Source organism: Lissotriton vulgaris, chromosome 1_1, assembly GCF_964263255.1.
Source record: "Lissotriton vulgaris chromosome 1_1, aLisVul1.2, whole genome shotgun sequence".
In the NCBI taxonomy this organism is placed as follows: Eukaryota; Metazoa; Chordata; class Amphibia; order Caudata; family Salamandridae; genus Lissotriton; species Lissotriton vulgaris.
The window spans coordinates 1075375412-1075391819 of NC_141685.1; the positions used below are offsets into that span (position 1 = coordinate 1075375412).

General features: G+C 45.2%; 1 protein-coding gene across 1 annotated transcript in view; it reads right to left on the reverse strand.

The window, feature by feature from the left end:
• Window positions 1-2112: 2112 nt before the first annotated feature.
• Window positions 2113-16408, reverse strand: part of CSNK1E (casein kinase 1 epsilon) — a 230776-nt gene continuing 216480 nt past the window's right edge. The window contains exon 11 of the mRNA XM_086963318.1: window positions 2113-4224. The gene's annotated coding sequence lies outside the window, so the exon portion shown is untranslated. The remainder of the gene's footprint in view (window positions 4225-16408) is intronic.

Below are 16408 nucleotides of genomic sequence, written 5' to 3' on the forward strand. Positions count from 1 at the left end.
GAATTTTGCAAGTACCCTTAGCCTCCGAGAATGCAAATGGATGCATATATTTGACACGGTCAACCGGGGTCTGAACGAATATGAGGAAACAACAAGGCAAATGGCTAGCCTGTACAATGGTTAATGTAATCCTGCTGGGTTTACTTATGTTGCGGGCAGTCATAGGAAACTGTATGTAAATATGTGACCTGCATGTATATAATTCTTCCTGCATCTCGTAATTATGTACTGTATAGCATATACCCTGTACATTATTTTCCTTTACATACAGTTGTTTCCTTTGTTTACTATGTTTTCCAAACCTCTAATACGCCTGGAGTCTGTCTTCTCTCCAATCCACGCATGTTGCTAGGCAACAACCCCGACTCTAGCGTGAGTCTTAGTGGCGTGCACGTTGCCGTCACGTCCACTACTTAATTTGGCGCCGACTGAGCATCTCTCAGCAGTCGCCAACAGACAGAGCCCCATTGATAGGCAGCGCAGTTCTACTGAGGAGGTATGTTATGGCAATAAGCACCCTTGAGCTTTCCTATTCATCCTCTCTCCTTTTGGACTGTGGATCCATTTAGCTAACTATACATTCTTGCCTACAGACACAGCGTGCATACTGTTCGACCGATTAATCAATTACCATCCATCGCCCTACACAGCGAGGGTGAGGGCAACAAGCGTTTTCAAGCGCTTTTTATGTAATGTCACTGTGTGTAGTACTGTCTCAGTCCAGTCTGTTTTTCATGTCCAATTGTACTTTAGGAAACACAGCACTGATGGCAATGTGTTTTCATTTTCTCTCCAGTACTCGAGAGCACGTTTGGACGGCTTTCATAAACCGAATTGATCTTTTCGCTTAATGGCACACCATTAAAGGGTGAGTGCCTTTGGAGTACTGACTTTCAGCCCTAAACCTTCATGTTGTTGGTTTGAAATACTTAGCCCTTACATTTTTGTTACAGGTGTCCGCCCACACTGCTGGGGTTACATGAGTATAATGTAACTTAGCTCCTTCCCTTCACCTCCTGATGAAGACCCGCCTATGAGGATATAAACTGCCCTTCGTATCCTTGGGTCAAAACGTCGACAATCTCCCCTACATTGAGCCTGCATCTCCTATGCCCCTGCCCACTCACCCCCTCTGAAGATACGAAGCTCCGAGCGAATTGACCGCCGCAAAGACAAAAAGATTGACATTTCTTTGCAAAAACTATTGAGGGCAGGCTCTTGTTGAACCAAACCAAGGACTACCTTAGACTTGGACTCAAAGACAATTGTGTAATTCACCATCCCCGACCTCTTGGTCTTTTCTTTCTTTCACACGAGCACTGAACTTCTCACTCTATGCACCTTACCCTTTTTTGGTAACCCCTTTTGTTTCGTAATAACAGCATATTTATGTACTGTACCATGAGGAGGAATTTTATTGAGAATAAACAGTAGAGTCTTCTCTCCTCTACTTTTAAAACGTTTGAACAATTCTTGTGTGTGGATACTGGACATCTGTTTTGTTTTTGGGCTATTGTGTTTTTTCTTTCCAAAATTCTTCATTGCAGGATTGATTTCGCATATGGAATAAGAATTGAGAAAGTTTCTTTGAAATAATATCAAACATTGTGTGTGGAAGTTCATGTCTAGGACCACCATATCTGTAACACTTCATACCTGTGTGACGTCAGACTGCCCCTCCCCCAAGTTCCTGTGAGTAGTGGCCACCTTTGGATTCTATTTTCCCCCTTTTTCTTTAGGGTATGTCTTGAATTCTGTTGTGTTTAGAAGTCAGTTTGGTTTCAGTGATCTTTTGTCCCACCTGTTAGCATTCCTCCTCTGAGGGGAGGAAGGTGGGTCGCATGTGAATCCAGAAACCTATTCAAGCTGCAAAACTAGGTGTCATTGACGTCACACAAGGGCTGGACCTAGCATGAAATGGTGGTTGACGCTGCCCCAAACAAGAAAAAAAAAACAACCCCAAAGACTAATCCGGATCTAGCCACTAGATGGGAAATAATGCACAGTATGTGAATCCAGAAAAGGATTCATGCTGCAAAACCAAAGATTCTCCATTAGATTTCATATAGCCACAAACCGCTATAAATATTAAAGCGCAAGAGCCAAGTTTGGTCCCGGTATGAATTTCTACTTTATTACCTGAAATTAACAAACACAGAAAAAAGCTTCAAAAATGTCACTATTTACACAGAAGTACAAAAATTCCCCACCCTCCAAAGAAAACATTGTTTCAGCAGTTACTTTTTTTGGTAGTTTTTATTCTTTTCTACCTATCCTCCCCCCCTATAGTTTTATTTAAATTAGAATGTAATAAAAGACACCCTTACTTTAAAAAAACAAAACAAATACCTGGAGTAAATAGAGGGAGTGATGTGTGTGGTCAGGGGTGCAAGACTGAAACAGGTTTGTATAAAAAGATCTTTTGAGAAAAGAGGGTTTCTTTGGCGCCTTTCTGTAGTCACAAACGGTCGCCGCCCTCAAGTTTGCATTCCTCAAACTGCTCCACTCCAGGACTTACTCCGATTTCACCATCCCCTAAAACTAAACGCAAATTGAGGAGGATGAATCATGTTTCTTTGTCTCTCTTCCCAGCTTTTTCTGTGTGGTGGTTTGTTGAGGATGCTTTCGGAGGGTGGTAGGCAAGGATGAGCAACATAGCATATACTTGAACAGTCCCATCACTTACTGAGGTCATAGATTGCAAATTCACTTGTGTTTTAAAACACGGACAGCTTTCCAACATCCCTAAGCCCAGAAAGCCAATGGCCAAGGTCTAGCTAGCTGTAGAGCGTGTTCACTGGCCTTGTCGTGACCTGGAAAGGACAAAGTATCTGGCCTTGGGCGGCAGAATGCTTCTCTACAATTCCTGGCACACTTGCAGGTGATTATAATAACTAACTACGGGACTGGAATGATTCGCCAAGGCATGATAATGTTTGTACTCAAGCCTTTACCACAGCAAATGTTTCCTGGAATTTCCTGCCACATCCAAAATAAAAATAGAAAGAGCACCCGACATTCCCACATATGCAAGGGGATATGGTGAAGTACAACCACATAGTGTGAAACGCAACTACTTACGATTGGGAAGTGGATAAAGGCTTGAGTAATTCACATCTATGGATTGCATCTTCTCTTAACTTCGGACACCAAGCCAAGTGATGAAGACAAGGAAGTGCTTTGCGCTACACAAGCCAGACAACTGGCTTCAAATAACTACATGGAAAAATGAAAGGCAAGAAGAGTCTGCTATTCCACAGCTCTTTTCGTCACACTTTCTCAGTCCCTGTCCTCACGCATCAGCCTAATGCGTAACGTGACCAAATGGACACTCCGCCCAACTAACTCTTCTTAAACAATTTCACTCAAGTATTGACATTAAAAAAGGGAGTTCAGACGGGGGTTAAAAGAAAGTGCACTATTAATCATAAATATTACCTCAAACTTTGCCACCCCAACAACAAACTACATTTTACCATTCTGTTCCTCCTAAAATAGAAGCTAAAACAAAATGGCAAAATTTCAAGTTTGCTTCCCTCCCCAACCTCTACACCACTTCTGGGATGACTGAAAGAGGGGATGGTGGAATGGAATTCTCTGTACAGTCTAAAAAATACCGTTACAGTCCACATTTCATATTCCGTGGTTATCTCTTGAGCTTCCTCTTGACGATGCCCCGTTTGTTCAGATGCGGGGTATTGGCCACTAACTCACATTTCCCAGTCTCACTTCTCCCCTCAGTTTCCCCTTCAGGAGCGGGGGGTCATCTATTCACAGATAAAAACATGTTAAACAAAAAACAAAGGAAATAAATTAAAAACAAAGAAAAAATAAAAAATAAAGCAGTCCATCGACCCTTGCGAGGGTAGAGCAGCATCGTTGTCCTTCAGCTAGTGCACAATCCTCGCTGGTTTTCGGCACTACTGTATGATATCATCTGGCAATTCTCTCCCTCCTCCTTGAGGCGTGCATTGAGGGTGCTCTCCATACCCCCATTGATCTAGTTCTATACAAATACGTAGAGAAAGTTTGGCCTTTGACCTTGTATCTTTTGTGGGTTTTTTTCTTTTTGACTTCCGGCTTTTGGACACGGTGGGAAAAAAAAATCTACACAATGGGGTTGGAGAGACACCGCGGGGAAGGGTGGGAACACCGACTTCTCCCCGTTGGCAAAAAAACTGGTTTCATTTTTTTCCATGAAAGAAAAAGAATTACAATGAGACACTGCAAAGAAAAAAAACAAGAATCAGAACTGGAGGGAAAATGCCTTTGCACAAGTTAGACCAAACATCCTGTATTCTTACCAATAGGACACTTCCGTCATACAAATAGGAAGAACTGTGAGAGGTGACTGCTGGAACACTTAATGTGAGCTTAGGAGTGATCCTTTGCTGCCCCAGCATGGCCAATTCCACTGCCAGGCTCCACCATTTCACCATCCCATCACTGAACATTATTTCCAGTAGCCCGCTGGGACTAGGAACTGAACTAGTTTATGGCCTGAATAAAATGAAGGGACTTTGCACATGGGAGTTAATACAGCAAGCACATTAAACTTATTTCCCAGTCACTTTGTGCTAAGAATGCAAAGTATGAAATGCAGCAGATGGTGAAAAATACTGTGATTCAATCGAATACATTTTGTTTGCCTGGTTTGACCGTTTCTCAGCACTGGAGTGAACATTCTTAGCAGTACGTACAGAAAGAATGGGGAGCAGCTCAGATAATGTGTTGCCGACAACTGGGGCATCTCTGAAATGCGATGAACACAACTTTTAGATGCCTTGAAAGGAGTTGCTTTTGGAAGCTACCCAACAAGTAAGAACAATGCACAAGCATAACACTTTAGATTCGAGAAACTCTTTAGACCAAAGTAGGGAAGAATATAGACAACTCTTTAAAAGTCAAAATTATGAAAAGTAAAATTTGCCAAAGTGGAGATTTCTTGATTCAATTTAAACTCAGTTACAAATAATTGCAAACGCTAGATGGGGCCTTAAAAAACCCCAGGTGTTTTGTACCTTCAAACAGGCTCCACAGTAGTAAGTCAGTAGCTCGTTCATGCTCCAAACAAAAGAGACTGTCACCCAGCAAAAATATAGTACTGGGATGCAATTTATCAGGTCCAAAGAACTGATGGGTTTAACAAGTTTATTAAGCAAAGTGTTCAGTACTACACTGATGCCCCAAACAATACAAAGACTTCCTCCAAAGAATTATCAATTTAATGAAGTCCTTGAAACGATCATAAACATTGCTCTGCCAGGAAATACCTTTGAGATATTTCAGTATATCCCATGCATTAAGATGTTTGTCACATGATTCAACCTGCGCCTATGGTTGAAAACGTTACTTACCTTCAGTAACGCTCTTTCTGGTAGAGACTAACTAGTCACCGATTCCACACCTTTTAATTAATCCCCATGCTGGATCCGGAAATTTTTCAGCAGTGCCTCAGCGCGCCAGAAGGTGGCAGCTTGCGGGTCCGCAATGATTTGGTTCTGCTCCAGAAATGACATGCGGAGCCCATTTAGGCACAAATGGCATGCACTGTCATTTGCTTTTTAGCCAGTCTACGTCCATAGACGCAGAGCCTAAAGCAAATTGGTGTGACCAGTGTGCCAATACATAAAATGTGGATCTTATTAATGGATAGAGTCCAAACAAAGAACGGGGAGGAGGCGAGGGTCAGTGAGGAATCTGCAAGAAAAAGTGTTACCAAAAGGGGAGTAACTGGTTCTTCTGACAGAGACTTCTAGCTGCAGATTCCTCGCTTTTTCAATAGGGACCAAAGCAATACCTATTCGGTGGAGGGTCTGTGAATGGACTTAGAACAGAGTCCTGCAGGACAGAGCAGGCAAAATGCTCTTCTCGGCCAACCTGGCTATCCGGGCAACAGTACAACAGGTATAAACACTTTTGACCAAGGAAGGCATGGCTGACACTATGACATCAATCTCTGGAGGAAGGCCGAAGGTGTGCAGCTGTCACCGCTCAATCTCAAAGCATCCACCCTGCCCCGTTTGTTGCAGTACCACATGGCGGAGGTGTTGGCCATGAGCCTCTGTACCAGCCTGCCCTTGAGGGACGGAAGACTTTCAATGCAGAGTGGATGGCCCTCTGCTCCAGAAGGTTGATGTGTAGGTAGGACTCCTTGGAGACCAGAGGTATCTGATCTCCACCATTCCCAGATGGATGTGCCAACCCTGAAACAATGCATCATTCATTATTGCCAGCTCTGGGTGAGAAAGTGAGAGGGTCTGCCGCTGATCCAACAGGCAGTCCAGAAAAGACCACTGCGGATCTTTTGCAGTCTCCTCCAAAATCTGAATGTGATTAGAGAGGTCCCTTTGGTGTTGGGCCCACTTCAACTCCTATTGCAGATCCTGCATATGCCAACTGGTGCTTGACAATCAGGATGCAGTAGGCCATCAGTCCCAGCTTCCTCAGAGTCAACCTCACAGGAATACAGGACAAGGCTAAAAGAGCAGGATCATAGCCTGAATGTCCTGGACACACTTTTCCAGGGGAAACGCACAAAACTGAACCATGCCCAGGATGTCTCTGATGACGAGAAGTGTCGGAGGTGGAGTAAGGTGTGACTTCGGCACATTGATAGGGAGTCCCAAAGATGACAGGAGGTTTGCAGTAGTCTGGAGGTGGTTGAAGATTGCCTAAAGGAATCCTGCCCTCAAAAGCCAGTCATTGAGTAGGGGAAGAATGGCATCTCTGACCACCGGGTGTGTGCTAACACCACCCCTATCACTGTTGTGAACGCCAGAGGGGCAACGGTGACACCAAAGGGGAGCACAGTGAACTGAAAGTGTCCCTATCTCACCACATATCGTAGGTAGTGCCCTTGGGCTGGGAAGACCAGTAAATGGGAATAGGCATCCTGCAGGTCCAATGCCACGATCCAGTCTCCAGGGTTGACAGCATACCAGACCAGGGCCAGGGTGAGCATTTTGAATTTCTCCTTATGGAGGATCTGTCCTTCTTGAACACAAAACAGTAGTGGGGACTAACAATCATGCCTTACTTCTGGTGCAGACACCCTGTCGAGAGTCACTTTGGCCGAAAGGGCTTGCACTTCCTAACACAAAATAAAGATTGCCCTCAGTAATTTACTAGAGGGGAGGTGGAAAGTGCGGTGTAGATGGGTAAGTAATATACTTTTGAAACAATCTTCTTGAGGACACACCTGTCCAACATGATCGCCTGCTACCCAGATAAGAATCGGTGGACTCTGCCTCCCACCAGATGGCTGAGCTCCTGAAAGGGCAGACTAAAGTGGTTTGGCTGTTGTGGCGAGGGGGGGGGGGTCGACATCACTGTCAAAGGAACGATGGAACTGTTGCAGTAGGCAAGGAGGGGCGGACAGACCCACAGAGCAAGCAGTAACCCTGCTCTCCTTAAAACTCTGAAGAGGGGGAAATCCGCTTTGTTCCCGAATAGGCAAGTCTTATCAAAGGGCATGTCCTTCAAGGAGGACTGGACATTGCCGGGGAACCTTGAGATCACAGCCACGCATGGTTGGCGAATGGCAACACTGGCCTGCCCGATGGATTCTATGGGGCCCAAGCCACAACGATTAATGATCTTCGCTGCATCATGGCCATCTTGAATCAACTGAGAGTACTGGGGAAGGTCTTTGGCACACTGGGGAGGGCTTGTGCCACCTAATTCCAAAAAGCATGAGTGTAGCACCCTAAAAACAGCTGGCGTTGACAGAGTGTAGTGCCAAGCTGGTAGAAGAAAAGACACGTTTGTTTAATGTTTCCACAAACTTAGATTCCTTATCAGGGGGGTGATAGGAAATGTGAGGCTTTGTGGCAAGGGGTGCTGCAAAGGAAAAGCCGGGTCACCTGAAGCAGGGCAGTGGCACATAGCAATTTGTTAATTGACCGTAGGGCAAGAGCATGCGGTGCCTCCGGTAGATTCAGGTGCGAAGTTCGTCACGATAAGACAGGTGTCAACTGTGGCGGAGAGAACTATGAAGGCCGCCTCCTCTGGCATCGGTGATGTCGGCATCAGAATCGGCGTGCCCTGGTCCAGCGTAGATTGTGGTGCCAAAAGGGGGGTTTGCACTAGAGCCAATGGCGAAACAGAGGGGGGTGCTGATGGTATACAGGTGGAAGGCCTCTAGGCTCTTTGGGGCCCAGAGGTGCGCCAGAGGGAGATGGCTGGGATCCAAAGAGCTGGAGCATGGCTATGCAAAACTCTTCGCGCTAATGCAGCGTGGCAGAAGGCCCTAGAAACTCAAGTTGTGCTGGACCCAGCAGCAGGATCAGCTCCGAAGTTTGCCAACTTCAGGAGAGAGATCAAAAAGTGTGGCACCACCTCTGTGCCTGTTCAGGCAAAAGCGAGTGGTGCAAGGTAGCAAAATAACTGCTTCGACTTTTTAGATTTCTTTCACTTAGTAGGAGACTTGGAGCGTTACGAAGACTGGCCTCTGGAGTAGCAACGTTGAATCTGGAACCGGAGCACAATCGAATCTTGGACAAAGAGCTTGACTTTAAACAGCCCATGCAGGTAGTCTTCTTATGCTTGGTGAGGTAAAGTTTTCCTCTTGTCAACCTGCAAAGGCTGTAGGCCTTTGAGTCGTGGCCTGACCCCAGGCACAGCTAATGGGAATACGTCAAAGGTATGTTTGTGACAGTCCCCACAGGGTTTAAATCCTATTGTTTTTGGCGGCAACATCCATTGCATGCTGAAGATTTTTTTTTTGGTAATGTCTAAGAGAAATACAAGAGCTCCCCAGATTCACGTTGAAAAGAGCAGAAAGAAAGGAACAGATGTCCGCGCGCAGGAGTGATACCTACATCGGCTCCACACTTCATCTGTCTTGCTCTGGTACGATGCCACTGACACTGTATAAATCAGTCACTAAGGACGTACCTGAATTCACAATATGTAATAGACTGTCCACCGAGCTGTCCTTAACTGTTTGAATATCACATTTTAATAACTGAATGGAGTTAGAATCCTGCCCATATAAGTCTAAAAACCTAACAAGTCTCTTCATTAGTCACCTTTTGCATTCAAGAAAATTTCCTTTTCCTCAAATATTGCTCTGACTTTGGCTTCAAAGAACTATGAATATTATTTACGACTGATTCATACAGAGATGCAGACAAAAAATATCTTAGTAAGTGCCTTCATAGTCATTCTCAGCGCCTCCAGAGAGTTGACCAAAGCCTTTGAAACAGAAACTAAACACAATTCGGACCGTTGCACTTTTCTCAGGAAACGGACATCGAAATTGAAGCCCCTCATGGAATAGCAAAAAACAACTTTACTACTGCTTTCTCTTTGGCGAAGTAGGCGTCTCATAGGGTGGATTAGCAAAATGTTTTAGCATAGCCTCCTGAAAAGATAAACATTGAGAGCATGAATTCAACTTGAGTGGAAAATGGGTGGGAAAGGCTGCAGAATCAGGTGAAAGCGTTATGGATCTGATCTTTAACCTGCTCCTTTCTGATGCTATGTATAGTATGGACTCCCTTTATCGAATGGCCTTAGGATTTATCGCTGCAAAAATACTATATGGTGGTTCATGTTCAAAACATCAGAAAACACTGTGGATACGAAATAGAACACATTCCCAACATGACACACAAGGCAGAGCCTGAAGCCTTTAGCAGAGATCTAATCCGTTCCTCTATAAAAACTGTTAAAAAAAAAAGGCAAACGAGCAAACCAAGACACTTTGAGGCTTTGGAAACCCCACTACTGCTAAAATGGAATTTACATTAAATATGCATGGGGGTATTTCCTATAAGTTCTGGGGACACTTCTGACGATACCATACAGTATGACATGGAGGCTGCAACTTTGTATAGTAAAAATGTTCTGGGTCGAGTCTGGCACCTGTGGAAGCTGTGATATATATATTGGAATCCCTTCCTTATACAAAAGGCTGGAGACAGACTGTGCAGGTGCTCTCTTTGCTCAGTCTTTCAAAGTGCACATGATTGGGCCAGACGAGTGAAGACAAAAAGAACAAAAGATTCCTGCGGCAGATAGTCTTTTATTTGTGGTTTGGTAGTTCTGAAACAGTCAATGGTTGATTTTAAGGTACATGGCTGCAGATGTAGCAAACTGATGATTTCTTTCAGTTACGTTGTCTAATCGTTGCCTAACACCCTGATCTGCCTAAATGAAGTGTAGAGCATCCAACAGGAATTAAACAACTTGTCATGAATTTGGGACTACAAACACTCCTCAGTGTTAAAAGCTGAACCTGCAGGTGGCTTAAACTGCTCTAGAAAGGACCAGTGAAGCGATGTCAGCTGTTTAAAGCATCAGTGTCCTATGTGGGTGGAAGATGGCCTCATCTATGCCAGATTTTCAGCATTGCAACATAAGACGTTTACATACATTGAATCTAAATTGCACTCATTTATACAGTCTGGCATGAATTCAATTATTCTGGACCTTCATTTGGACACCAGAGTTAAAGTGTACTTTTTCTTGCAACAAGAGGAAACACAATGGTTACTTACCAAAAGGGGTAGTTTCGCAGCCTGAAGTCATTTCTTGATTCACAAGCAGTGCATTATTCTGCCATCTAGTGGCAGAGTTCGGAATAAATTTTTCCCTCTTTTTCCTTCTCATTTTTAGGTCTCGCCTGTCGATGCGCATGCGCATCGAGCTTGCGAGTCTATGGTGGCTTATCCACTCTTTATCCCCAACTTGCAAGGAATCGTGGCGATTCCTTGCAGTGCACGAGAAATTTAAGCTCAATGCGCATGCGCATTGAGCTTAAATGCGCGTGCACATGCCCCCAGCCGCCTGCCTTGCCTACTCTCCCAGCTGGTGCCGCTCCACCCCCTGCGGCATCAAAGGCTTTCACGGCCGGCCGGCCATGCTTTCAGTTTCACGACCGGCCGGCCGTGTGAAGCCCGCTCTCCCTGCTCCGCCCCCTGCTCCGGCCGAGACGCATTTCTCCTCCCTCCTCCAGTTAAAGGAGCCTAACCCCAAACCAATCATGCATCGTGGTCGCACCATAATCTGCATTTGTTTTATTTTACCTATAAAATGTAAACCATTAACGAGTCTGAGCATTCTTACAATTAAACGCTCTGATGTGTTCACATCCCCTGCTAAAGCCCTTGGACTCGCTCTTCCTATGGGCTACTTCAAACATGACTCGTTATTTTGCCTTACTTGGTTGCAGTGTTACTAAAGCCATCGAATGCAGCCCAATCTGTAGACTAGTGTAAAAGCATGCACCGTGATGTTGAAAAAAGCGATGTCCTGGCGAATGCTTTCCAGTGCCTTATTTATTTCCGTTGTGTTTTCTCTTTGTCCTGAACTTTGACCCGCCTCCTTGCCTGGAGGCTCAGAAAAGAGACAGCGCGCGGGAGCCTCTGTCAGGCACGCAGCATGTCGCGCACGGTTGAGTTCACCGTGAGAGCGCCTACCCCCCTCGCCTCACCACTCGGTTCTTAAGGTTTGTTGTCCAAATGCGGCAATGCCCGGGGCTGGGACCAATTACCATCTGCTGTTGTCATTAACATTAATACCAAGATACAGTTGCACATTTGTGATTGAATTGACGGGAAAATATGACAGGATATTGTGGTATTCCAGTCTCTTAATTTAACGTTCGTTTTCATTGTGTAACGTAGCTTGGACCTAACCATGACGCGTTTCTTCTAGCATGTTCCCAAATCATGTCTCTTTGTTGCTTTAGGTGCGGTACACTAATGAGAAATGATGATCGTTGTCTGAGAGAAAGCAATTGTTAAATTGTTGTAGACTCTAATGGCTTACAGCTGGGTATGTTTTCGAATTTGTTCTCGCTAGCCCAGGCTCATTTTTAGCCACCGTTACCAATCACAGTCAGACGGATGTGTTCTCTTTGTGCAGCCCAGTTACATACATAACAATAAATAATAGAAGGGTGTTGTTTTACATACATTCAGATCTGTGGCGCTGCAGCTGTGTAATTCGGTGTTTGCGCAAGAGCACCCACCCTCAACCCCTCACCCTCACTCACCCTCAACCCCTCACCCTCAACCCCTCACCCTCAACCCCTCACCCTCATTCACCCTCACTCACCCTCAACCCCTCACCCTCACTCACCCTCACCCACCCTCAACCCCTCAAACTCACCCTCACTCACCCTCAACCCCTCACCCACCCTCACCCTCACTCACCCTCAACCCCTCACTCACCCTCAACCCCTCACCCTCACTCACCCTCAACCCCTCACCCTCAAACCCTCACTCACCCTCAACCCCTCACCCTCAACCCCTCACTCACCCTCACTCTCACTCATCCTCACTCACCCTCAACCCCTCACCCACCCTCACCCTCACTCACCCTCAACCCATCACCCTCACTCACTCACCCTCAACCCCTCACCCTCAACCCCTCACTCACCCTCACTCTCACTCACCCTCACTCAGCCTCAACTACTCCCCCTCAGCCTCACTCACCCAAAACCCCTCACCCTCACTCACCCTCAACACCTCACTCACCCTCACCCTCACTCACCCTCACTCACCCTCAACACCTCAACCCCTCACCCTCACTCACCCTCACTCTCACTCACCCTCAACCCCTCACCCTCACCCACCCTCACTCACCCTCACTCTCACTCACCCTCAACCCCTCACCCTCACTCACCCTCACCCTCACACAGTGCAATAGTTCTCAGACCATTTCAGTTAGAGCTTTTAGAAATGTTTATGGCTTTTTTTATTTGTAATACTTTAGCATTGGCTACAGGAAACAAAAATGCTAAACATTTACAAAAAACCCATAAACAATTCTAAAAGCACTAACTCTAATGGTGCGAGACCTATTGCATTTCCAATGCTTGTTAAGTCGAGCCTTTAGCGGCAGAGAGCATGCGCTGCTCGCTTTGCAAGGCATGCAGTACGGAAGTATGGAGTGGGAGCTTCGCCCATGTTTTTAATTGGTTTGTGTCATAAATGATGCCGTCTGTTGATTATGAGGCTTGTTAGTCCCTCCTTATTATGGCCATGTCTTCATTTGTTCCCTCCCATGGCTACTGGCCTCTTTACTTCAAGTGTTACACAGTAAGGTACGTGTTATTTAGACTGTGAGCTTCTACTTTGTCCCTCCTTTCTCCCCCCTCCCCGCCCGCACTCCACTCCCGTTGTCCGTGCTTTATCTTCCCCCGCCCGTTGTCCTTGATGCAATGCAATAGGTCTTGTGTTAATGCGAGTCCAGTTGCATTGCAAATGCTGGTCTTTTAACTTTAGTTTGTGAAAGCATCCCATGTTGCGCTTTCTTGTTAATTGCGGCCACGCCCCTTTGTTTATACGAGCCACCTCTAAGGAACGGGGCACGGCCGCCATTACAGTGAAAGCACTGCATGGGGCGCTTTTGCAAATAACCATTTGCAATGCAATAGGTCTCGCATTTTCGAGTTTGGTTAACGCGACATTATTGCATTGCAAATGTTTTTAGGTCTCGACTATTCTATCCCGCAGATAAATAGACGAGAGTAATGTAGTTGAAAAACTCTCTGACCAAGGGGATTCGAAGCGGGTTCCTCCCAATGCATGTTGTCTACTGAAGCGTGACGCTTCGCCAGGCGCGCGCTTGGCCTCACTCACACCAGCCTGACTTCATTGGAATGTGCCCCCAAGCTGCTCCCCTGCCGCTCGTCATATGCTCGTCCACCGCCCCCCTCTGCGCAATGCCAGAGCTTGCCACTTCACGCTCTTCTCAGAATCAGCCCTCCGCCGTACACTTTTTTTTTTTGGTTGACTCGACATGCCGTCCCGCACCACCTCCTGCTGCGTTTCCTGCTACTCGGCGCCCGTTGCAGCTCGTACTTAATTTACTAAATCAGCAGGCAGTGTTGTGCCATGTTTGAACAGCAAAAACTTTTTTGTATGATTTGGGAGGTCACGCGGCTTTCATTTTGTTGACTTCTTTCATTCTCTCATTTACGTGTATCTCCATATTCCCTTTCTACCAGTGTCTCCTTCCACTCTCTCCCCTCGTAACTATCCAGTTTCCCTGTTCTCTTTATCCCCTCGCCGCCGCTTCATCCTTCTTTCGCTCACTCTGAATATTTTCTGACACCCCTTCCTCTACAGATCATTCTCCCGTCATGATGTTAACCCCTTCCGTGCGGCCGCGATTTCCCCCGCGTGCGGCCGCCGGACGAACACGGGCGGGCCGTGACGAACCCCAGCCGTCATCAGCACACAAGCACCGTAGTGCATGACGGCTGGGGTTCGTCACCAGCATGGAAGGGGTTAATGTACACAACACTGTGTTTCATGAGCCACAGCCTTTAATGGCCTTTCAATACACATTTCCAAGCAGACATAGGATTATGGAGTTGGCCTAACGGCTAGGGCGCTCGACCTCGGAAACCCGGTTCGAGTCTCAGTAATGTCGCTAAACTTCCTGTGATTCGGGGCAAATCACTTAATATCCCCGTGCCTAACAAAATGACTGTGTGTCCTTGTGTAAAGTAACTGGTGCTATGTAAAGCGCTCTGATACCCAGTTCGGTTCAAGTTTGCGCTATATAAATGTTTGCAACAAAATAAAAATATGGAGCACTACGAATCCATAGACATGATAGCTATGTGCTACACTGATGACCTTACTGCATAGCTCCTAGAGCGTCCTGCTATGGGGATAGCGCTGCAAGGTCTCAGCAGCGGCATCGGAGCACTATGCAAGTGATACATTTTTATGTATACAACACTGTCGTTTTTATTATCCTTTTAGGCTGCTTTTTGCATTTGCTAAAAAAAAGCATTCCCTGTGGAACTTTTGCTTGTGTTATAGTGATTTAAGCGTGATTGTAGATTTTTGTTTTCACTTTTGCGTACACCTTTTCTTTTTGTAAAAAACTAATGAAACAAAGACCTTTCGCGTCAGTTGTTTACTTATTTGCATCTCATTGATGCTGGGAACGAAGAGATTACTATGTTGAGATTACTATGTTTAGTGGCGATCGTCAAACACTTAATTACCTTGCCTGTTTTGTTTCTCAGCTGGCATGTCGAGCTCACATTTCACCCTCTACCAGACTTTCTGTTGTCCTGTTTTTTTTTCTTCATTCCTTTTAACATCCTATGCCCAATTGAAGCGTAATGCAAAGTGGCTGCGTGCGCCTTGTATGCACCCGGTCAAAAAAAACACTTATGTTATGGTGTACATCAGTGCAGCGCATTATGCAGTCTTACAGTTCTTCCCTGTCCTTCTATGAAACCATCTAAAATGGCACGTCATGTACTGACTTTGTTAGGCTACTAGGGTAAATTAAGCGTTGTAAATATTTAAACAAATTTGAATAATTACCGAGCGTGAAATGTGTTCACATGTCGCATGGCAGTGCATTTTCACAAAACTAAACGTTTGTATCTACAAGCCTGTTTCTTTTTATAGGCAATACATGTTTATGCTTTGATGCACTTTCATTCCCAATAAATAACACGCCGTGAATGCCATGTACCAAATGTCATTTGCGTGTGTGAACTTTGCTTATGTTTTCCAATTCACGTTCACTTACTCTCAATGGTATGCTATGTACCCAGTGTCTAAGGATAGTATGGTAAGTTCTTGTTGGAAATGAGTTCAATACATATGTTATCTTAGTTGATGTTAGCAGCGAGCGTGAATATTTGTTAGCTTTTGAATTGCATGTTTACGTACTCTTAATGGTATGCTATGTACTAAGTGCGTAAGAATAGCATAGTGACTTTTTGTTCTTATTTCTTTTTGTAAATATACTATCTTACTTGATGTCAGCAGTGAGCCACTATGTACTGACTTAGTTAGGCTAGTACAGTAAATTACGTCACGTAAATATCTAAACAAATCAGAATAATTTGCCAGCGTCAAATGTATTCACATGTAGCATGGTTATACATTTGCACAACGGTTTTTGTGTAAAACAATTTTTCTTTTTAATGCCTTATTTAAAGTGATGGGAAAAACATCTCTAGTCAAAATGGACATATTGCCGCACTTCCTGTACCTTATGCAAAGTTAGTTATATGTTTTCGCGTGCTGTACAGTTTTATGTGGCATGATTATGGTCTGAAAAACGGAAGACAATTAGCCTAGAAACGCTATAAACAATAGTACAGCACAAGCAACAGCAGTGCAAGCTTCCATCATATGAAAATAGTACATCACAGGCAGCAGCACTGCAAACTTCAATTATATAAAAAATAGTACCGCAGGCACAGCACCCCTCAACGCCACAGCACCCCTTAACGCCACAGCATCACTCAGCACCATTCAACGCCACAGCACCACTGAATGCCACAGTATCACTCAGCACCACTGAAGGCCACAGCATCACTCAGCACCACTGAAGGCCACAGCATCACTCAGCACCACTGAACGCCACAGCATCACTCTGTGCAACCATTCAACAACTGATTCTAATATGTTCT